The sequence below is a fragment of the Triticum urartu genome, chromosome 3A (genome assembly GCF_056163025.1).
Source record: "Triticum urartu cultivar PI428250 chromosome 3A, HENAU_Tu73, whole genome shotgun sequence".
Classification (NCBI taxonomy): Eukaryota; Viridiplantae; Streptophyta; class Magnoliopsida; order Poales; family Poaceae; genus Triticum; species Triticum urartu.
Genome location: NC_141875.1, coordinates 649,764,015 through 649,787,524, shown reverse-complemented (window position 1 = coordinate 649,787,524; position 23,510 = coordinate 649,764,015). Strand labels below are relative to the sequence as shown.

Below are 23,510 nucleotides of genomic sequence, written 5' to 3'. Positions count from 1 at the left end.
AACTGGACAGGACCTACTAGGTATAGCTTCTGTGATCGGGATGAAACTATCAAACACCTCTTTCTGGATTGCCCGTTGGCTAAGGTTCTATGGAGGACGGTGCACAGAGCTTTTAATATTACTCCTCCGAGCTCTGTCAGCTAGTTATTTGGAACGTGGCTTAATGGGATAGAGTTCGAAACGGCGTGCCACATTCGCGTAGGAGTATGTGCTTTATTGTGGGCTGTGTGGAATTGCAGAAATGATTTCGTCTTTAACAGAACATCAGATATTCATATTTTGCAGGTTATCTTCCGGGCCACTGCTTTGATCCGTATGTGGTCGCTACTCACTCCGACGGAGGCTAGGGAGCGTTTGGTTACTGGATCTATCCGGTGGGAGATGGTAGCACGGGATATATTCAACTGGTTTGGATGGCGGTCATGTAATAGGATAGGCAATTAGTTTCCCTATCTTTTTTATGCCAGCCGGCTGTGGCTTTTGTGGCCGTTTTTATTGGCTCTTTGTGAGCTTTCACTTACTTTTTTGAGACTGCAAGACCTTGTTGAAATTATTTGATTTTTATAAAGGTGGCCGTATGCATCATTCTGATGCAGAGGCTGGGGAGCCCCCCTTTTCGGAAAAAACCTGGTCATTAGTCTCAATGATCTCCATGGTGTGCTTACGGAGCAACACTTTGCTAAAATGGCCAGTTTAGAGACATTGGACCTATCGCAGAACCCCCTACTCAAGATTCACGTGGATTCAGAATGGAAGAATCCCTTCAAGCTTAGAGATGCAAAAAAATTGTTGTGCATTATGGGTCCCCTTTTTCTTGCCTGGCTCCAATGGCAGGTGAATCTTACTTACCTTGACCTCAAGCTCAGGTATAACCGATAAGCTTCCGGACTGGTTCACCACTTCATTTTCAACAATGGATTTTCTGGATATGTCCAACAATTCAATATATGGCGAGTTGCCGGCAAATATGGAGGACATGTCAATGACACAATTCTTTCTCGATTCCAATAGACTTACTGGGCCAATACCAAGTCTACCAAGGAATATCATCTACTTGGATATCTCCATGAACTCTTTATCAGGGCCTTTCCCATCCAAACTTGGAGCTCCAGGACTAGAAACACTGCTTATGTTCTCGAATGGCATCATGGGTCATCTTCCTGAATCAATCTGCCATTCACAGAAGTTGATAGTCTTAGACTTAGCAAACAACCTTCTCGTTGGAGAACTACCTCCATGTTCTAGAATGGAATCCTTGAGGTACCTACTCTTAAGTAACAATAGCTTTTGTGGACCATTCCAACCATTTATACAGAGCTGCAAAAATTTGGGTCTCTTGGTCTTGCATGGAATAACTTATCTGGAACATTGCCGACGTGGATTGGGAACTTGGTGCAACTACAATTTATACGATTGAGTTATACCATGTTCTCTGGGAAGATCTCGGTCATCATCACAAAACTCAAGTTCCTTCATCATTTGAATCTAGTAGGAAATAATATATCCGGATCCATCTCACTAGGTATGTCAGACCTAACAGCAATGACACAGATGGAGGTAAGGATTGGCTCGTTTCCTTATCAGGCGTATGCAAATGCGGCGGGTGAAGGTGGAAATAGCTTGTCTGCTGTCACCAAGGGGTAAGAACTTAAGTATGGTGTAGGAATTTTGGATATGGTGAGCATTGACTTATCATTCAATGGGTTAACTAGGATAATTCCAGAGGAAATTGCTTCTCTTGATGCACTGTTAAACATAAACGTGTCTTGGAATCGCCTGAGCGGTAAAATCCCAGAAAATATTGGGGCGATACAGTCACTTGAGTCACTCGACCTCTCAAAGAACATGCTCTCTGGTGAGATCCCTTCAACCTAGTCAAATATAACATACTTAAGCTTCCTGAACCTATCTGAAAACAATCTTACAGGAAGAATACCACCAGGCTCACAGCTTGACACCCTGTACCAGGAGCACCCATCTATATATGAGGGCAACAGTGGGCTCTGTGGACCTCCTCTTGAGAAGAATTGCTCGACAAATGGTACATTAACGCAAGATGATCAGAGCAGAACTGGCCATGGTTTTGAGCCAATGTCTTTTAGATTTTGGCTTGTTCTAGGTCTGCTTCTCGGCTTTTGGTTGGCGCTCTTCACCCTTCTATTCATGAAAGCATGGAAGATTGCTTATTTCCACCTCTTCGACAAGCTGTATGATCAGATATATGTGCTTGTCGTTGTTAAATGGATAAGATTGGCTAGAGAAAGAACAACAGATTAGGCATCACAAAGTAGCGAGTGAATTGCAAAAAACCACCACATTTGAAGTTCAAGAATCCATTTGCCACCACATTTCTAGCGCGTCTCAAAAATCCACCACTTTTATTGTAAATTTTCTCAATAAAAACAAATGACCGGTTTGCCGTAGTTAACATGATTTCTGACAGGGCTGGCCCGCCCGTCGGGTGCCACGTGGGCAAGTCCAGAAGACGAGTGGGTTGACGGCTGTCGGTGTACTAAAGTAGGGGTACCCTTAGTACCCCGAACTTGTGCACGGGCAGTCGCAGTGTCCCGCGGCAAGGCCTGCCAGGTCAACGCCAAGATCCTCCGTGGTTCCTCTGAAGACCATTCAAGAACAAAGTACTCAAGACAAGACCCCGGCAAGAGGAGCTTGCCGGGAAGAAGGCAGGACCCCGGCAAGAGGAGCTTGCCGGGAAGGCCATCAGAAGCGTCCCAAGGCCCTCGCAAGAGGCGCTTGCCGGGAAGGCCATCCAAGGCATTCCAAGGAACTTGCCGCGGCGCGCTACGTGCCCCGACAAGGCCCGGTGAGCGACAAGCTCCCGGAAGCGACAAGTCGACGGCCGCGGCAAGGTGCTTGCCGCGGCAAGCCCCCACTCCACGCCCGCGCTCCGGCATATCCACCCACGTGTCGCTCTGGGGCCCCTCCCAAGCGCACGTGGCAGGAGGCTGTGCAGCTAGGGGCGTGCGGTGGCACGCAGGCGCTGACAAGACAACCATCGTGGCAAGACGGTGGCGTCCTTAGCGGTCCCTTTCGGTGTTGTCTAGGCGACACAGACGGACATTTAATGCCCTTGTCCCCTGCCGTCAGGGTTAGGTATGATAACACTGTAGCAGCTAGCTGTGCCTACTACTGCCCCTAGCTGTGCCTACCACCACTTTTCCACTTTTGCCCTCCATTGCCCTATGTCGGTAACCCCTTGAGCATATAAAAGGAGGCCTGGGGCAACGTAGAAGGGGGTTCAGCAATTCCACACACTCACGCTCGGTCCTGCTCGCCGCCGGTGTGTACTGTAGCACTCCGCGCTCCCGAGCTAGAAATCAATACCAATCCACAAAGCAGGAGTAGGGTTTTACGCATCCGTGCGGCCCGAACCTGGGTAAATCGCCCGCGTGCTTCGCCTCGATTTGCTCTTTGCGCGACCTCCGCCCCCCGCCGAACCGAAAAGGGACCCGGTCCGCCGGTCCCATAGGTGCCCGTGGATCAGCAGCCCCGGCATCTCTGGCGCGCCAGGTAGGGGCGTCGAAGTTGTGTGAATCAGATCCGGCGTTCTTGCGGGCTAGATCTTCATCATCTTGGAACAGATAAGTTCTCAAAGCCTGAGCAACCAGATCTCTAATTTTTGAGTTATCTCCCCTGGACGGCCGCACTTTGTGTGGAAAACCTGTGCGCGGAGGAGCCAACTCGTAGCTGGCTGCGCCCTTGCGTTGTTTCGAGCTCGCTCAACAACATTAGGTGAGCTGCGGCTAGTTGCTACACTAGCCACGCCCTTGCATTGTTTTGAGCCTGCTCAACAGCGTAAGTTAGCTGCGGCTAGTTGCTTAACTACCCGCGCCCTTACTTTGCTTCGAGCCCCGCTCAGCAACTTAAGTGAGCTGCAGCTAGCTGCGACGAGGTTTCTTGCTGGTAGCGGCACCGCCAGCAGCCTGCTGATGTTCCGCACTCAGCGCTCGCGGCCCTGGTGCCTGCGCCGGCAAGTTCCCTAAAAGCGTGGGGTAAAAACATACAAAGTTGACGCCTAAATGGGAAGGCCCTTACCGGGTGAAACGAGTCACAGGGCCCAGCGCTGTCCGCCTTGGGACCGAAGATAGCATCCCAGTGAGTAATTCCTGGAACATCGAGCATCTTCGTAAGTTTTACCCGTAAGGCGCGGTTGTCTGAACCCATTCCGGCAACCACCTCTTGTACAAAGTCTTGCCGCTGTTGCATGTAATCCTTTGTACGAGGCCGGGCGCAGATCCCGTGCACAAGTAAAGCTCGCGTGCTCCGCACATTTTGTCGATTTTCTGCTTTCTATTTTCTGGCATATATGATCTAACATTTGTGCAACACCAACCCCACGGTAAGCGATAACGAGCCGCAAGGCTCTATATCTTTCTTTTCTTCCAAGGAAAGAAAGGTTCCCTCGCCCACAAGTTTGCCGGGGGGGAAGGGAGAAGAAAAGGGTATGGACCAGGCGTCGTTCAAGAATTTCGTCTTGCCGGGAAGCAATCGACAGAAAAGCTAAGTTGCCAAAGTTTGAGCAGCCAAATTTTTTAAATTTCAAGTTATCTCCCTTGAACGACTGCACTTTGTATGGGAAACCTGTGCGCGGAGGAGCCAACTCGTAGCTGGCTGCGCCCTTGCGTTGTTTCGAGCTCGCTCAACAACATTAGGTGAGCTACGGCTAGTTGCTACACTAGCCGCGCCCTTGCATTGTTTTGAGCCTGCTCAACAACGTAAGTTAGCTGCGGCTAGTTGCTTAACTAGCCGCGCCCTTACTTTGCTTCGAGCCCCGCTCAGCAACTTAAGTGAGCTGCAGCTAGCTGCGACAAGGTTTCTTGCCGGTGGCGGCACCGCCAGCAGGCTGCTGACGTCCCGCACTCAGCGCTCGCGGCCCGGGTGCCTGCACCGGCAAGTTCCCTAAAAGCGTAGGGCAAAAACATACAAAGGGAGGAGTCAAGCAAAGGGAATAACATTGCAATGGCTACCCAAGATAAAGTTATATTACAAAATAGCTTGTCGCGGCTCTAACAGATGTTTTCTATGACATAGCTAGCAGCGACAAGGAAAGAAGGAAGCAGGCGGCCTAGTCGACACGGTCGCCCTCAACCCTCTTGATCCCGCTCACCTTGTCCACAATGGGTGCGACAAGGGCCTTGAGCTCTTCCTGATCGATATCAGGAGGCAAGGATCTGAGGACGTTGTGGAGGCGGAGGCCTGGATTGCGGAAGGCCACCTTCATCAGCACCTTCTAAAGGGCTCCCGCACAGATCTCGCGCGACTCGTCGGCCAGCCGCTTCGGGATACTATCCCGGAGCCGCTGGAGCGCCGTCGCCACGCCCTGGAAGAACAGAGTGAGCTTGGCGCTAGGTTGGAGGTTCTCGTCGGAAGAGTACCCGAAGTCCTCCACCCCCAGCTGCGCCAGCTCCTTGTCGATGTCCCCGGCGGCGTTCGCGAGGCTCTCCGTCCAGTGCTCCACCGTATCCCTAAAGGCATTTTGGGTGGTGGCAGCACTCTCCGGCAACGCCTTGTCGGCATCGACCTCCTTCTTCAGGGCCGCCTCCCGCTCCTTGGCGCCGTCCAGCGCCTTGGTCAAAGCGGCCAGCTTCGACTCAAGAGCGGCGTTAGAGTCCTTGGCGGCGCTAAGCTCTTCGCCATATGCTTTGCGATCAGCTTCCAGCTGCACCACCTTTATTTCCAGCACCTTTTTGGCGGCCTCAGCAGCGGCGGCAGCATCCTTCGCTTGCTTGAGGGCTCCGCCAAGCTTCTCCTCGCGCGCGGCAAGTTCCTCCTCGTGAGCGTCGAGGTTGACCTTCCGCTGCGCCTGCTCACCCTCTTCCGCGGCTAGCTTCACGGTGGCCAGTCGCTGCATCTCTTCAGCTTCGGCCTTCTCGAGGAGAAAGGCCTTCTTCGCTTCAGCGAGCTGCTCCCGCTCCTCCGCCAGGGATCGGAGAGCTTCCCAGTGGAAACCCCCGAGCTCGTCTGCGCGCTTCTCAATGTCTGCTCCCGCCTTCGTGACAAGCGCCTCGCGGGACTCCAGCTTGGCTTGTCGCGCGCGGTAGAGCGACATCAACCTGCGCAGCAGCCGCTCCTCTTCGGGCTCGTTGTTGCTGCTGCTCGGCGCGTCGACCAGCTTCAGACCCACGGAGGCAAGCACTTCCCCGTCGAAGACCTCGCCCTCGACTGGTGCCCTGGAGCTTGACGCCCCGGGGGAGGTTGATGAAGACGCCTTCGCCGGCCTTCAAGTAAGCGCCCGGCTGGGGCTCCTCGGTACTTGGCGCTGCGGCTTCGGCGGATGGGTCGGCGGTCGGCGTAGCGCCTGGCGCTCCTGCGGCCCCAGGGCCGTCAGTACGATCGCCAGATTCCTCGCCAGTTGCTGCGGCACCAGCCTTGGCGGCCTCGGCGCCGGCGGCGTCTCCAGCACCGGCAGCTTCGTCGGCGGTGACCTCTGTCTCCATCTGCTCCGCAGCGGATGGATCTGACGGCCGGCAAAGGGGAGAAGAGTCAAGCAAAATCCAGCAAGAACTTGAGAAGATCAGGAGAAGAAGAACCCAAGGGGAAGTTTTGAAGCAAGAAGATTACCTGCGCTGGGCTCGGCGGCCATGGTCTCTGCCGCTGGGGGGATGCTGGTGCCGTTCCTTGGCGGAGAGCTTCCCCTTGACGGAGAGCCGCCCCTTGCCAGAGAATCTCTTGCCGGAGAATTTCCCCTTGGCGGCGTAGTTGTAGCAGATGGCATGCCGGGGGCTGTCCCCGGACGCTCCTGGTGGGGCTGCTCTGCTCCTACACAAGTCAACAAGCAGATATCAGCAAAGACAAGTACCCATGCGCGCCTCTCCGCGGAAAGTAATTCACACACTTACACTGGGGGCTGCCGTGGAGGAAAGTCGCTAGCTCCGGCAAGGTCGTCTCGGACGCGCCACCTGTTGTCGCAGTGGGCTCGTCCTCGATGATGACCGTCGGGGCCCTAGCTCTCTTTGCCGCTCTCTGGGCCAGAGTCCTAAAAAGGAGCAGGTTCAGGGAAAAGCAATTGAGAAACAAGAACAACAGCAAAAACCGAAGAAATGCAAGTGCAGCAGGAGAAGCTTACTCTTCTTCATCCTCCTCGTCGGAGCTCAGCGCAGAGAAGTCGAAGCCCGGCGCGCTCCCAGAGCGAGGAGGCGGAGGAGAAGCTTCCCTTGGCCGCTTAGCGGGAGCAGTGGTGGTGGTCTGAGAAGACCCCGCCCCGGCTATCGGCGCGGCACGGGAAGCGGCAGGGACCGGAGCGGTGGTCCGGCTCGACCCCGCTCCAGTTGCCGTCGTAGCATGAGGCACTCCCGCGGCAACGGTGTTTGCCGTGGTCGAGCGCGTCACGCGGCGTGGCGACTGTTGACCCGCTTGCCGCTCCGCCACATCGCCAACCTTGCGGAGACGCCTTCTGGGCGGCGTTGGGGGCTCTGATTCTGGTGGGCTGTCCGGAGGCAAGGAGGAAGAGGAGTCGATTTGCCACGAGCTGCCCGTATCTTTGGTAGGCTCGCTCGGCTCAGCATCTTGCCCGGCAAGTCCCTCCTTGCCGGCAGGCTCCCCTTGCTCGCCACAGCTCGCCACTTCTGCCGCGTCTGCTTCCGCGGTGGTGAACCCAAACTCGCCCGCGGCTGCGGCTTCCGCCGCCTCCTCCAGCCTGGTGGTGATGCGCGCCATCTCCACGTCGGTGGTGTCGCGGGTAAGGCCATCCTTCTCGTCGGCACGAACTGCCACTTCCACCAAGTCATCGAAGAACTGCTGCACGACCTCGTCGGCAGGCTCCTGCCAAGTTGGCACAATCCCGTGCGAGTCGCATTCAGGCATCATTGCACGGATGCGGTCGAGCGCGGAGTTGTTGCACAAAGGCACGACGCCCCCCGGCAACCTGAACACCTCGGGATGCTGGGGGTCATATCTGAACAGCTCCTGCAGCATCGCGTGGAGCTCCAGAACTATGAAGTTGTAGTTGAGGCCCGGCCGCAGCCTCATAATGTCTGCCGCGTTCCTGAACTCCCAAGTTGGCCTCCCCCGCTCTTGCAGGGGGGCGATGCGGCGGCGGAGGAAGTCTGCGCCAGCCGCGCCGACAGTAAGCCCGGCATTCCGGAGGCGCAGGATCCTGGTGACAGCGATCCCCAGCCTGTCGTCCTCCGGGGCCAGGTCGCTCCAGTCGTCGCCGCGCGCCACCGGGGTTTGGCGCCGGGCGGTGAAAGGCTGCGGACTCTCCTCGACAATCCAGCACCAATCAGCCCTCCACTCCTCCCACTTGCCGCGGAACTCTCCCTCCAGATAGGTCTCCTTCTTGCCGGTCCTGGAGATCCAGGCGATCCCGCCGGATAGAGGCTCTCCTCTCTCTACTCGAGGAGTGAAGAAATGGCGGAAGAGGGCTACGTTGGGAAGAACTCCGACAAAGTTTTCGCAGAGATGCGCGAAAACTGCCATCGTCAGAACGGCGTTGGGGGTGAAGTCGAGGAGGTGGAATCCATAGGTGTTCATGATGTCGCAGAAGAAATCAGAGAAGGGCGGGCAGAGCCCGCAATAGAAGAACAACGCGAAGAAGGCGCACCCATTCGGAGCAGTCTTACAGGCGGCCGCGGGGAGAACCCTTGTGCGCGGATGTGCGCGCGTCTCCGCCGACCAGAACAGAGAATAGTCCGCCCTCAGCTCCTTCGCGCCGAGCCTGGGGGGGAAACGGCCCGCGTCTTCCGCAGCGCCGCGAGCCGCTGCGCCTCGGTCGTCTTCACGGTCTTCCCCCTGTCGGCTTTCGGAGCCATGGCGGAAGCAGTGGAGGGGGTCGACGGCGTTGGTGGTGCTGGCGGCGGTGGGGGGCGAAGCGCTGATCTCTCTTTCTCTCTGCTTTGGGGAGGCGAGGAAGCGGCGGAGATTTCTGAGATTGGAAACGGCAACGGGCGAGTGGCCCAACTGCCCCTGTTTCCCCTGCTTATAAAGGGGGAGGGGGGCGGACGTTCCGCATTTCCGAGTAAAGAAACCCCACGACCTCTCCCACGACGCCGCATCTGACGCGTGCCGTTCGGGGAGGGCATGGTGGAAGCGGAGGGACGTGCGGCGTGACCTAGGCCGCGCCTGCCCGTGCACTGTTTTGGGCCTGACCCAACAGCGCTCGGCACCGTGTCTGGCCCAGGCCCGGGGGCTCCTGTCGGTGTACTAAAGTAGGGGTACCCTTAGTACCCCGAACTTGTGCACGGGCAGTCGCAGCGTCCCATGGCAAGGCCTGCCAGGTCACCGCCAAGATCCTCCGTGGTTCCTCTGAAGACCATTCAAGAACAAAGTACTCAAGACAAGACCCTGGCAAGAGGAGCTTGCCAGGAAGAAGGCAGGACCCCGGCAAGAGGAGCTTGCCGGGAAGGCCATCAGAAGCGTCCCAAGGCCCCGGCAAGAGGCGCTTGCCGGGAAGGCCATCCAAGGCATTCCAAGGAACTTGCCGCGGCGCGCTACGTGCCCCGACAAGGCCCGGTGAGCGACAAGCTCCCAGAAGCGACAAGTCGACGGCCGCGGCAAGGCGCTTGCCGCGGCAAGCCCCCACTCCACGCCCGCGCTCCGGCATATCCACCCACGTGTCGCTCTGGGGCCCCTCCCAAGCGCACGTGGCAGGAGGCTGTGCAGCTAGGGGCGTGCGGTGGCACGCAGGCGCTGACAAGACAACCATCGTGGCAAGATGGTGGCGTCCCTAGCGGTCCCTTTTGGTGCTGTCTAGGCGACACAGACGGACATTTAATGCCCTTGTCCCCTGCCATCAGGGTTAGGTATGATAACACTGTAGCAGCTAGCTGTGCCTACTACTGCCCCTAGCTGTGCCTACCACCACTTTTCCACTTTTGCCCTCCGTTGCCCTATGTCGGTAACCCCTTGAGCATATAAAAGGAGGCCCGGGGCAACGTAGAAGGGGGTTCAGCAATTCCACACACTCACGCTCGGTCCTTCTCGCCGCCGGTGTGTACTGTAGCACTCCGCGCTCCCGAGCTAGAAATCAATACCAATCCACAAAGCAGGAGTAGGGCTTTACACATCCGTGCGGCCCGATACTGGGTAAATCGCCCGCGTGCTTCGCCTCGATCTGCTCTTTGCGCGACCTCCGCCCCCCGCCGAACCGAAAAGGGACCCGGTCCGCCGGTCCCATAGGTGCCCGTGGATCAGCAGCCCCGGCAACGGCCGTTAGCGCTGTCGGTACAGAACAGAGCCCCCACTCCCTACCGCTCACACTCCACTCCACTCGCTCACTCTCTCACTCTCACTCTCACTCCTCTGCTTTGTCACCTGTTGCCGCCCCGGAGTTCTTCGCCGCTGCCGGAGGCACGGTTCCATCCCCGCCATAGAAGATGCCGTCGTGGAAGGATGGAGAGGAGAGCAGCGAGGAGGAGGAGCTGGTCGACATGGATGTGGAGCAGCACTGGGTAAGGGATCTGCTTTGCACCTAGGGTTAGGGTTAGTGTTCAAGTGTTCTTCGATTTGAGACCATGTTTGGAGCAGTTGCTATTTTTTCTGCGGTTCACTAGTGTGCTACAATGTAGGCGAACCCTGGGACCACTATAGATGCATCCTTCTATGGTAGAGTTGCAGATGCAAGCATGATACGTCCATTTTGCATCATGCTTTTATATCGATATTTATTGCATTATGGGATGTTATTTCACATTATGTCACAATGCTTATGGCTATTCTTTCTTATTTTACAAGGTTTACATAAGGAGGGAGAATGCCGGCAGCTGGAATTCTGGGCTGGAAAAGGAGTAAATATTAGAGACCTATTCTGCACAACTCCAAAAGTCCTGAAACTCCACGGAATACCTTATAATAAATAACGAAAAATCCTCACCAAAGATGAAGACCAGGGGGCCCACACCCTTTCCACGAGGGTGGGGGCGCCCCCCCTAGGGCGCGCCCCCTACCTCGTGGGCCCCTTGGTGGCTCTCTGATGAACATCTTCTCCTATATGAAGTCTTTCGTCGAGAAAAAAAATAAGAAGCAACCTTTCGGGAAGAAACTCCGCTGCCACGAGGTGGAACCTTGGCGGATCCAATCTAGAGCTCCGACAAAGCTGTTTTGCCGGGGAAACTTCCCTCCCGGAGGGGGAAATCATCGCCATCGTCATCACCAACGCTCCTCTCATCGGGAGAGGGCAATCTCCATCAACATCTTCAGCAGCACCATCTCATCTCAAAACCCTAGTTCATCTCTTATATCCAATTCTTGTCTCCAAGTCCGGGATTGGTGCTAGTAGGTTGCTAGTAGTGTTAATTACTCCTTGTAGTTGATGCAAGTTGGTTTAATTGGTGGAAGATCATATGTTCAGATCCTTTATGCATATTATTACCCCTCTGATTATGAACATGAATATGCTTTGTGAGTAGTTACGTTTGTTCCTGAGGACAAGGGAGAAGTCTTGCTATTAGTAGTCATGTGAATTTGGTATTCGTTCGATATTTTGATGAGATGCATGTTGTCTAGCCTCTAGTGGTGTTATGTGAACGTCGACTACATAACACTTCACCATTATTTGGGCCTAGAGGGAGGCATTGGGAAGTGATACGTAGATGATGGGTTGCTAGAGTGACAGAAGCTTAAACCCTAGTTTATGTGTTGCTTCGTAAGGGGCTGATTTGGATCCATATGTTTCATGCTATGGTTAGGTTTACCTTAATACTTTTGTTGTAGTTGCGGATGCTTGCAATAGAGGTTAATCATAAGTGGGATGCTTGTTCAAGTAAGAATAGCACCCAAGCACCGGTCCACCCACATGTCAAATTATCAAAGTACCGAACGCGAATCATATGAACGTGATGAAAACTAGCTTGACGATATTCCCATGTGTCCTCGGGAGCGCTTTCCTTATATAAGAGTTTGTCCAGACTTGTCCTTTGCTACAAAAAGGATTGGGCCACCTTGCTGCACTTTATTTACATTTGTTACTTGTTGTTCGTTACAAATTATCTTATCACAAAACTGTCTGTTACCACTTATTTCAGTACTTGCAGAGAATACCTTGCTGAAAACCGCTTATCATTTCCTTCTGCTCCTCGTTGGGTTCGACACTCTTACTTATCGAAAGGATTACGATAGATCCCCTATACTTGTGGGTCATCAAAGCATCACATGTAAACTGCACTTGGCCCCATGCATGAAATATGTTGCATTTAAAGGAAAGGACACTGGGAGGAGGTTCTATGGATGTGTTGTTCCTCAGGTCAGTGTTATCCAACTAGGGTTTGTGTTAGTGGTAGTTAGTCTGCAGATGGTTGGAATTGCTGTCAGTAAACTCAATTAATTTGGACTGTCTGCAGTTGCAAGAATCAAATCATGTCAGTAAATTCACTTAATGAAACATGATTTGTACTGTCTGTAGATGGAAGCATTAATTTCTGTCAGTAAATTAAGTAAATGAAACATGTTTTGTACTGTGGTAGAGCTGCAGATGCAAGCATAAATTTCTGTCAATAAATTGAGGGGATTGCCACTATTCATTTTATTTGGACTGTGATACTGACTGAACTAATGTAGTTTGTTCCAGGTTCAGTTGATGAAACATGTTTTTAACAGTGATTTTGCAAGCATCAGTTTCTGTCAGTAATTTAAGTAAATGAAACATGTTTTAACAGTGATTTTGCAATTCAGTTAATGGTAGTATTGCTCTTGTCATATAAGCTTAGCTTGAACTTCAAGTTTCCTGAATGCCTGTTGTATCTGCAAGTATGACTGAATCACTGGATATCTCATCTATTTTCTTTTTGAAGTTAGCATATATTTCTAATACTTGATGCAGGATGGTATTGACTGTGGAGTTGCTCAGTGGGTTGATGCCCCATGGCCTTCTATTCTGCAAAGATTTTTGGTGAAGATATGGAAGATGTTTCATGAGGAGAACCATGGCAGAATGATTGACCATGAGAAGTATAAGAAAGAGTTGGACAAGGTGAACAAGCAGTTGGATACACTTGGGGATCGGTACAGTCAGCTGGTTGAGGATGTCAGCAAGATGTTTGATTGGGTAGATCAGAACAACAGGGTCATGCGTGATGAAGAGTTGAAGCAGAAGTAGATGGATGTGGACAAGGACATGGAGAAGCTAGCTATCCGCAAGGAGAAGGAGAGTGCTGACTTTGGCAAGATGAAGGAGGTGGAGAAGCTGGCTCTGGAGCTCAAGGATATGAAGTGCCAAAATCATTTAGTCTTCAAGGTGGCTTGGGCTCGACAAAGCCACCTAAAACTATCATCTAGGCTTTAGGGTGGCTTTGGCTTGACAAAACCACCAGTCCAAACTAAGCACCAAATGCCAAAATCTTGTAGAATACAAAAAGCATCAAATCAAACAAGTAAATTGTTGATGACACAAACATGTTCTCAACCATAAAAGTTCTCATCCATAATAGTTCTCAAACATAGCATAGCAGTTCTCAAGCTAAATATTGATTACACATAGCAGTTCACACATAGCAGTTCTCAAGCTAAATACCGATTACACATAGTAGTTCACATAGCAGTTCTCAGGCATAGTTTCTGAAATTTAGAAATACTTAAGGCAGGCAGTTCAAAAGACAACAGCCAAATTGTGCACTGACTAGTTGCCACTGGCATAAAAGTAACCCCTCATCCTGATGCTCTGGAACCTCTTCCTTTTGGACCCTACTGTTGCTCCCTCTGTTGTAGTTGCGGCCGTAGGTGCCATGTAGGGCATTCCACCTCTCCTGCTGGCTGCATTGCTTCAACCTGAAGCTCTTGTGGCAGCCTGAGAAGGAGTAGTAGAAGCATCATTGGTGATGCTTGCCCTTCTAGAAGCAGCAGTTGTTCTTCTTGGCCTTGTAGAAGCAGTAGTTGTTCTTCTTGGCCTTGTAGAAGCAGCAGGTTGGGCAGGACCAGTAGAAGCAGCAGTTGTTTTTCTTCCCCTGGTAGACGTAGCAGGCTAGGCAGGACCAGTAGCAGTTGTTCTTGTTCTCCTAGTAGTTGCAGCAGTAGAACTTCCCCCAGCTTCATGGTAGTGATTTCTGGTTGTCTAAGAGAGCACACATCATAGCCCAACAATTAGGATGAATCGAATGATTAAAACAATGAAAACTGGTGAGGCTAGTTGTTTGTGCCAACAATGAAAACAATTAAAACAATGACAACAATGTGTATATTCCATACCTTGTGTTTGTCCTTTCTTGCCTGAAGATGAGGCTTCAGGGGCTGAGGGCAGTAGGTGTACCTATGTTTCTGCATCTTGCAGTTGCTGCAGGTGATAGTTTCCATCCTTGATGTATCCTTCTTTGTTGGGACCTCAAATTGCCCCTTCCTCCTAGTTGTTTGCTTCCTGCCCTTCTTCTCTTTGAACACTGGTGGATCTATGTTAGTAGTTGGTGTCCTAGGCCAACAGTCAGGCCATGGTAGAGGGTAGATGATGTGCTTGTATGTTTCCTTATACAATGGTTTTTTGAAGAACTCATGCACATAGTCTTCTGGTTGTCCCATCGCTCTTGTAATGGCAGAAACTGCATGGTTACATGGCCAACCACATAGGTCCCATTTCTTGCAGTCACAGGTCCACGTATCAAGGTTCACATAGTAGGTATACTCCCCACTAGTGACTTGCCAAATACCAGGACCTACCATGTATGAAGTGCAATGCCTTGAGTACTTCTTTGACTCCTCCAACTTCTCCATATAAGTGGGTGTTATCTCCCACTTACTCTTCTCTATCTTCTCTCTAACTGCTTGGTACTTAACCATCAACTTAGTTCTGAATCCATCTACACAGCTCCTTATTGGCTTGTTTCTCACATCTAGTATCATCTTGTTAAATACTTCACTGAGATTGTTGACTACTAGGTCTGTCTTGCATGTGTGATCCATAGCATGCCTTGCCCAAGTCTCTTTAGGGATATTACAAAGCCACTTCCAAGCATCTTCATCCTCCTTTTTTGGTTCATTCATTGCAACCTCAAAACCATTCTTGGTGTATGAATATGCACCATTGTCCATATGCTTCATCAACTCCTCACTCCCGAAGTCTGTTGACTGGAACTTTTCATAGATATGTCTAAGACAAGATCTTTGAGGTGAGTCTGGGAACACAGCTTGAATTGCATTCAACAACCCCTGTTTAAGTCATAATAGAGATTATTAACCATATAACTTCATAATACAAATTATTATTTCTACAACTTGCTCATTCAATTGTGAAATGAAAAATATACCTTCTGTCTATCAGAGATGATTGTGTATGTGCCCCACTTGTTCCCCTCTCCAATGCCAGCTCTTAATTGGCTAAGAAACCAAGTCCAACTTTCCTTGTCCTCTTTATCAACAATACCAATTGCAATAGGGAATATGTTGTTATTCCCATCCCTACCAGTGGCAGCAAGTATCTGTTGCCCAGTAGAAAGCTTGATAAAGCAACCATCTAAACCTGTATTAAAGCATTGGGTAGTGAAATGAGTACATTATTAAGTACAAGATATGGGCAGTGAACTGGAGTAATGTATTAGAATGCATAATATACCTATAAAGGGCCTACACCCATTCAGGAAACCTTCTTTTGAAGCATTCAGACAGTAGAACATGTAGTGGAACCTAGGATTTGGACTAGGATGGAGCTCAAGCTCTGTGGTAGTCACAATGCATCTGCTCCCAGGGTTCGTATCAAGCACATCTTGAAGATAATCCCTAAACCTTGTGTATTGTCCCTTCATGTCACCTTCCACCACTTCAATGGCCAATGACCTTGCCCTGTAGGCCTTGGTCTTTGGCACTTCCAGCCCATACTTAGTCTTTGTTCTTTTTAAAATTGCATCAACACCAGCCCTTGGATTATCTCTCAGTTGCTGCTCACAGGTTCTGGCCATCCAGTCAGCTGTCACTTTTGTTTTTTCTCCATGTGCACCACAAGTGTGCAACAACTTCATCTTCTTGATGCAGAAAGTCTTCTCATGAGAAATTGTTGATGCAGTTATGAAAAAAGGACACCCATTGTCCCTTTCTGTGCAATGCGCAATGATCCTATCCTTGCAGTTCCTATGGTACAGGAAATTTCTAAGGATTCTGATATGAAAATTCCTAAGTGCTCTTCTAAACTGATACACATCAGTGAAGCACATACTCAAGCAAAGTTGGTCATGAGCATCTGGCTTGCTCTCATCATACCAGATCCTAGTCCTAGCCCTCTTGGCTTGACTCTTCCTTCCAGAAGGCAATGACAGACCTGACTCGTCATCTGATTCACTAATGCCATAGTCCCCAGGGAAACAAGCTGAATCATCTGATGGAATGAAATCAGGAATTACCTAAATGTCAGCTTCATGGTGTGATCTTGTAGTGGGTCCTGCTTTGTATACTTTCTTGAATGTTTGAGGAACAGGTATCTCAGGTTCTGTGTCTGAGTCCTCTGCCTCTAGACACATCTCTTCCACTTCTGTGTCTCCTTCAAAGTGATGCATAGGATCCTCTCTCTGTTTCCTTTTCTGCTTCAACTTCTCAATGATTTCATCTTCCTCCTCATTACCTGTGTCATGCTCTTCCTCTTTGTACTCACACCAATTCAAATCAACAAACCCTTCATCATCAGAGGGGCCAACATCTTCCTGTAATTTCTCTTTGCCCTTTGCTTTTTTCAAATTCATGCTCTGCTGTGTGTTAATATAAGCAGCCTCTTCACATGGCTGTACAATAGCAATAGGCACAGCATACAGCTCTTCAACTGTGTCTTCAACAGCAAGAAGGAACAATACTCCTGCCTCATCTATAGAAATAATGTTGGAATCCCCCACATTATTTATAGGTACTTGTTTCTCCACAATATTTGCCCTGTTAAACTCTCCTGGATTAGGCTCATTAGCCTTAATTACAGTTATGTTGAGCACCTTCTGCTCAACATAATGGTCTAGCATCTCTTCCACACTCTCTTCACTGTCAATAACCTGCATTCCTGATGCCCCCTTTCCTTCTTCTTTCATATAGAACATGTAGTCAGCTTCAGTATATCCCTCTTCCGTCTTTAGCAGTGCTAACATGTTAATATAAGTAATTTCTGACAGAGAAATGGTCCTCTCCAAGTTGTCTCTCCCTTGAAAATGGTACCTTATTTCCCATATCTCATCATCCAAACTACATAAAATTGAGGAGAATTAGTGCTTGATTGATTCAGTTTTAATAATGTAACATGTTATTCAAACAAGATATTGTTACTATCAAAGCTTGCACATAATTTACAGGACAACACTTAGGTGTAATTAATAAGGAGTAAACAAAGCATTCATGCATAAAACCATAAACCTAGAGCTATAATTCCTACTGTAACATGTCATACAGAGAAGATATTAACTATATCAGCTACAACACTTGAGTAAACAAAGCCCTAAAATCAAACAATAATCTTCAGTAAACAAAGCCCTAAAATCAAACGGCCCTAAAATCTCCTAAAATCTAACAACCCTAAAATCTAACAGCCTATTAACAAACATAAATATGCACTATCTGTAGCCCTAAAATCACAATCCAGTGAATACAGTAACATGGAAGAGAGGGGTGGAGGGGGCAGAAATCTTACCACATGCCGCCAAACCCTGAAGCCCACTGATGGCCTTCTCCCACGCCGGAAGCCCTGATCCTGCGTGCTAGGGCCGCCGCCGCACGGCGCTCAATGTCCCACTCCGGCGGCGAAGGGGATTGCTCCGGTGAAGGAGCCCACTGCATCGGCAAGCTACTGCTGCCGAGCTAGTTGTCTACCTTCGAGAACCCATCACCATCGCCTCCAGTCCCTCCGCCGCCTGCTGACTCGCCGCTGCCGCCGCTAGCTTTAGCCGCCACCGCCATCGCAAGACAGAGAGAGACGGGGGAAAGAGGGGAGAATGGGCCAAGAAGACAGAGCCGCGAGCGCTTTGACCCCGCGCGTGCCCTAATGGTCGTCAACCCACTCGCCGTCTGGCCTTGCCCATGTGGCACCTGACGGGTGGGCCAGCCCTGTCAGAAATCATGTTAACTACGGCAAACGGTCATTTGTTTTTATTGAGAAAATTTACAAAAAAAAAGTGGTGAATTTTTTAGACGTACTAGAAATGTGGTGGCAAATGGATGCTTGAACTTCAAATGTGGTGGTTTTTTACAATTCACTCCAAAGTAGCCAACGTTACATATCTTAATAAAGAGCTTTGAAGACCAGTGCGGCATACAGATAATTTTGATGATCACATGATGTCTATTATTACGTGTGTACAACAATAATCCTGGTGTATTCCCTGAAATATGTGTGTATTACCTGGCAATCATCATTTGTAGCCCATATTTTGTGTTCTGTGAGTCATATATGTACTGCACACGTGAATATATTTTTTAAAGAAGAATAGGCGTGAATATGAATGTATTAACCCGCAAAAAAAAAGAATATGAATGTATTAACACGTGAATGCATACAGATATTCTCGAAAAAAGAAGAATGAATACAGATAATTCTGATGATGATCAGATGATGTCTAGTACGTGTACAACAATTATCCTTTTGTATCCCTGGAATATGAATGTATTACACGTGAATATGTTTTTTACAGAGAAGAATACACCAGAAGAGTGTAATCAGACGCTTGCGATGGATGGATGGATGGAGTCACGCGGCAAAGTAGCTCGTGCTGTGCCGTGCAATGCAAATTTGTCCGGCCGGTCGATGGCTAGCTTAATTAGGACGATTATTTGTAAGTAAAAGAAAGGAAAGCAAGCGGCAGTACACGCTGCTGGACTGAATACAAACAGTTGAAGCTACCACTCTCCTCTCCGGCACATGGGTGCAGCCATCTCGTCTCCGGCTTGGTGGTCTGGTCACATGGTCGATCATCAATTCAAACATGCATGGCCACTGGTCAGTTTGTACGCTCGTTGTGGGAGTGGAGGCTGAGATAAGATGGATGTGTGATGCCATCTAACTCATTGTAATCTTTTATAAGGGTGTGACTAAGTCTCAGTTGACTGAGATTTAACCAAGTCTCGGTCAAATGACATAACATGTTAGAAAAAAAAATTACACGGATCTCAATGTAAGATCTCATTGATATAGTATCGACTGAGACTTAACTAAGTCTTACTCGACTGACACTTAACAAGACTGCTCTTATAAATATCTTTCTGCCTTCTATAACAGTATGATACGTCATTGACGTGCCTTTGAAAAGAAAAAGTCCGTACGCTTGTTTATCGGGTGAGAGTAATTGTGTTGTGACCATCAGAAATTCATATAACACATGCCAAAAAAAGGAAAAGGAAAATCAGCTGATGGCCATGCCAGGTCAGCGTGGCGAGCAAACCGCGCTCTTTCGGCGCTCTCCGAGTCAGCTTCCGTAGCTGTGCAATGATCTCGATCGCCTCTGCCCTTGGCATACCATCCCGTCCTTCACTTCCCTTCCCTGATCGGCGTAGCAGACGAGTGAGACCATGATGCGTCGCCGGATGACAACCACGAGACGAGGAGACAAGATGAGACAGACACACACTTTTCTTTTTGAACATGAGTACAGTACAAACACAAGTGTATATATACACGCGCATACACTCACTTTCATGAACGTACACACCCACACCCTATCCCTATGATCGAGCACCTACGAAAGACCGAGCTGACATATCATCTTGAAATTTACGAAGTCACCGTAGGCATCTCGTTATCGACGAGAACGTCTTCTCCCACTAAATGCGCAGCGCCGAAAAGTCGAAAATAAATTAAAGAATAAATGCGAGCACCAGGATTTGAACCCTGATGGGCTATCATCTTGAAATTTACGAAGTCACCGTAGGCATCTCGTTATCGACGAGAACGTCTTCTCCCACTAAATGCGCAGCGCCGAAAAGTCGAAAATAAATTAAAAAACAAATGCGAGCACCAGGATTTGAACCCTGATGGGCTGGGGATATCACAGTCCCTCTAACCATCCAACCATATATTGGTTCAGACAGACACGCACTTACCGTGCGCAATAAACCGGCCGATGCCTGGGACGTGGCCACTGGCCAGGGACACAACATCTGCTGGACAGATGCAGATCCGATCTCGGAATTATACAATGCAGAAATAAAATTAGGACCGTGTGTGGTAGTGGTGTTATTACTTCTTCCGTCTCAAAATAAATGTTTTAATTTTAATACAATTTTGTACTAAAGTTAGTAAAAAATTGAGACGCTTATTTTAGAATGAAGGGAGCATTAGTAGAACCGTGTTAAAATAAAGACTACTATCATTGATGACGTGTACTACCTCAGTCCGGATTTATTGATCCCCTGTAATACATGTCATCTTTTGAACGTGAATTTGACAGACTAAATGTAAGTTGTAATGTATATCACAAGAGGTATATTGTTGATTTATAAGTATTCGGTAGTGGTTTCTATTAGAAGGGATAAAGAGGTTTAGTGGAATCGATTAGTTATTGTCAGAGCCTCATGGGCATATATATAGAAGTACATGACCAACTTGAAGTATAAGACAAAGCAGAATAAATCCTAATCCATCTCATATTTTCTAACTAATCATAATATTCAACACCCCCGCAGTTATAACGGTAGCGACGCAGACGGTGAGACCGGAGAAGAATCCGAAGGTAAGCCAACGGGCATCCCTCCACAGTCATAACGGTCGATGCATTGTGGAAGTTGTGGCTGGAGTGTGAAAACCGACGAGGTTGCTCAAGAACGGCGGTAGCCCTTTGTGCCGATGTCGATGTAGCCGAGAGCATAGGATGGTGTAGCCGTGGTCGAAGTCGAGTCGAGGTGGCCGGTGTTGAGGAAGTCGAAGTGGACCTGTAGGCGTAAGGTGGTGCCGAGTTAGTCATGAGCGCAGTGGTGTCGAAGTAGTGGTGCGCCGGGAAGAAGACGATGTTGATGAGGCGTCGCGCCGGGTTTGCCAAATCAGGAGACAGGTCGTAGACGAAGGCACGTGTCGGTGTCGCCAGCATCGGGCATGCGTAGATGGACGAAGACGAAATTGACGAAGCGCCGCACCAGGCTTGCCAGGCCCAGGGAGATGTCGTGGACGAAAGCACATATCGGCGTTGCCGGCACCGGGCATACGTAAACGAGGGACCTGTACGAGTTGTAGCCATGTCTAGGAGTCGGAAGGGCCAGTAGAGAAGGAGACTCGATCACGGTTGTGGCGCCAATCGGCGTAGAGCCAATGTCATCAATGGTGGCCGGAGTATAACGAAGTGATCAGGGAAGATGACGGCGACGCTGACGATGAGCTAGTGTTGGACGAAGACGAAGAGAGGGAAAGGCGGAAGCGGCGGCTATGGGGGTTGCAGCGACCGAACCGAAGTAGTGGATCTGGATGATTGCTGGAGTAATACAAACACGTTTGTGTAGGAGTCATAGAGGAATTTTTTGGGTCATTTCTATCAACGCATCTGAGTTGTAATCAAAGCTTGCTAGTCTATGTGTGAGTCAGATAGGAATAAGTTAGCTATGTTTTTTTTGAGATAAAAATAAGTTAGCTATGTACAAACCAGTTGGCTTGTTTGGTTAGTTCAGGTCCAACTAGGCATGGCTACACCTATATAAACGGCAACATGTCATTGAATTGTAGTCACGACGGTTCATATATCAGATAAAGAGAAGTGTGCCTTTTGTTTTTCTTTATTTGGTGAATACGTTTAACAGTGTATCATTTCATTGGTAGGTAGAAAGAAAAAGTTTTGGTATAGATGGCATCCTCATAGACATACACGATCACGCGTCAGCAACGAGCGGGGGAAGGAGGATGCTCAGCCTCATTACAAAATCTCAGCTTACATGTATGATGCTAGCTAATCCCTTGGCACCCGCCTTGGCCCAGAGGCGAGCCTCTTCCTTGATGGTAATTTGTAACACTCACGATGCGGCTATATCTCCCATGTGTCGGAGTACGACTTAGAGGCATAACCGCATTGTAGGCATGTCGCAAGAGGGGAAATCTTTACACATCTCATGTACTGAATATGAAAGGGATAAAGAGTTGGCTTACAATCGCCACTTCACACATTACATAAATATAGCATTACATCATCCAGAATACAATCAAGGTCGGACTACGGAACCAAAATAAAAGAAGACAACCCCCAATGCTAGATCCCCGATCGCCCCGACTGGGCTCCACTACTGATCCACTGGAAACGAAACAACACAACGAACACAATCTTCATCGAGCTCCTCCTTGAGCTCGGTTGCGTCACCTGCATGGTATTATCAACACCTGGAACTGGTTTTTGAAGTAATCTGTGAGTCACAGGGACTCAGCAATCTCACACCCTCGCGATCAACACTATTTAAGCTTATGGGTAGGGAAAAGGGTAGTGAGGTGGAGCTGTCCCAAGCACTAGCATATATGGTGGCTAACTTACGCAAAAGAGAGCGAGAAAAGAAGCAAAGCATGGTCGTGAACTAGACGTGATCAAGAAGTGATCCTGAAACTACTTACGTTCAAGCATAACACAAGAACCGCGTTCACTTCCCGGACTTCGCCGGAAAGAGACCATCACGGCTACACACGCGGTTGTTGCATTTTAATTAAGTTAAGTGTCAAGTTCTCTACAACCGGATATTAATAAATTTCCATCTGCCCATAACCGCGGGCACGGCTTTCAAAAGTTCAAAACCCTGCAGGGGTGTCCCAACATAGCCCATCACAAGCTCTCACGGTCAACGAAGGATATTCCTTCTCCCAGGACGACCCGATCAGACTCGGAATCCCGGTTACAAGACTTTTCGACAATGGTAAAAACAAGACCAACAAATCCGCCCGAATGTGCCGACAAATCCCGATAGAAGCTGCACATATCTCGTTCTCAGGGCACACCGGATGAGCAAGACGTCGGGTTGGCATAGACCCTGGTTGCCCAGGGGGCGCCGGACATCGATCAGGTCGGACCAACACTTAGAGAAGCACTGGCCCGGGGGGTTAAAATAAAGATGACCCTCGGGCTCGCGAAAACCCAAGGGAAGGTGATAGGTTGTTAGTGCAAATATAAAACCAAGGTTGGGCCTTGCTGGAGGAGTTTTATTCAAAGCGAACTATCAAGGGGTTCCCATTATAACCCAACCGCGTAAGGAACGCAAAATCAAGGAACATAACACCGGTATGACGGAAACTATGGCGGCAAGAGTGGAACAGAACACCAGGCATAAGGCCGAGCCTTCCATCCTTTACCAAGTGTATAGATGCATTGATTAAAATAAGAGATATTGTGATATCCCAACAATACTCATGTTCCAACAAGGAACAACCTTCATCTTCACCTGCAACTAGCAACGCTATAAGAGGGGCTGAGCAAAGCGGTAACATAGCCAAACAACGGTTTGCTAAGACAAGGTGGGTTAGAGGCTTGACATGGCAATATGAGAGGCATGATATAGCAAGTGGTAGGTATCGCAGCATAGCAATAGAGTGAGCAACTAGCAAGCAAAGATAGAAGTGATTTCAAGGGTATGGTCATCTTGCCTGCAAGGCTCTCCGAGAAGACGAAAGCTTGATCCTCGTAAGCGTACTCAACGGGTTCCTCAAACACGAACTCGTCTCA

The 23,510-nt window shown here is 49.5% G+C and overlaps 2 pseudogenes; one reads left to right on the top strand and one right to left on the bottom strand.

Annotated features, from left to right (window-relative positions):
• LOC125549023 (receptor-like protein EIX2) overlaps positions 1 to 2,277 on the top strand; it is a 114,604-nt pseudogene extending 112,327 nt beyond the window's left edge.
• Positions 2,278 to 15,431: 13,154 nt separating this feature from the next.
• LOC147981080 (uncharacterized) lies at positions 15,432 to 16,994 on the bottom strand (annotated as a pseudogene).
• Between the last annotated feature and the right edge of the window lie 6,516 nt (positions 16,995 to 23,510).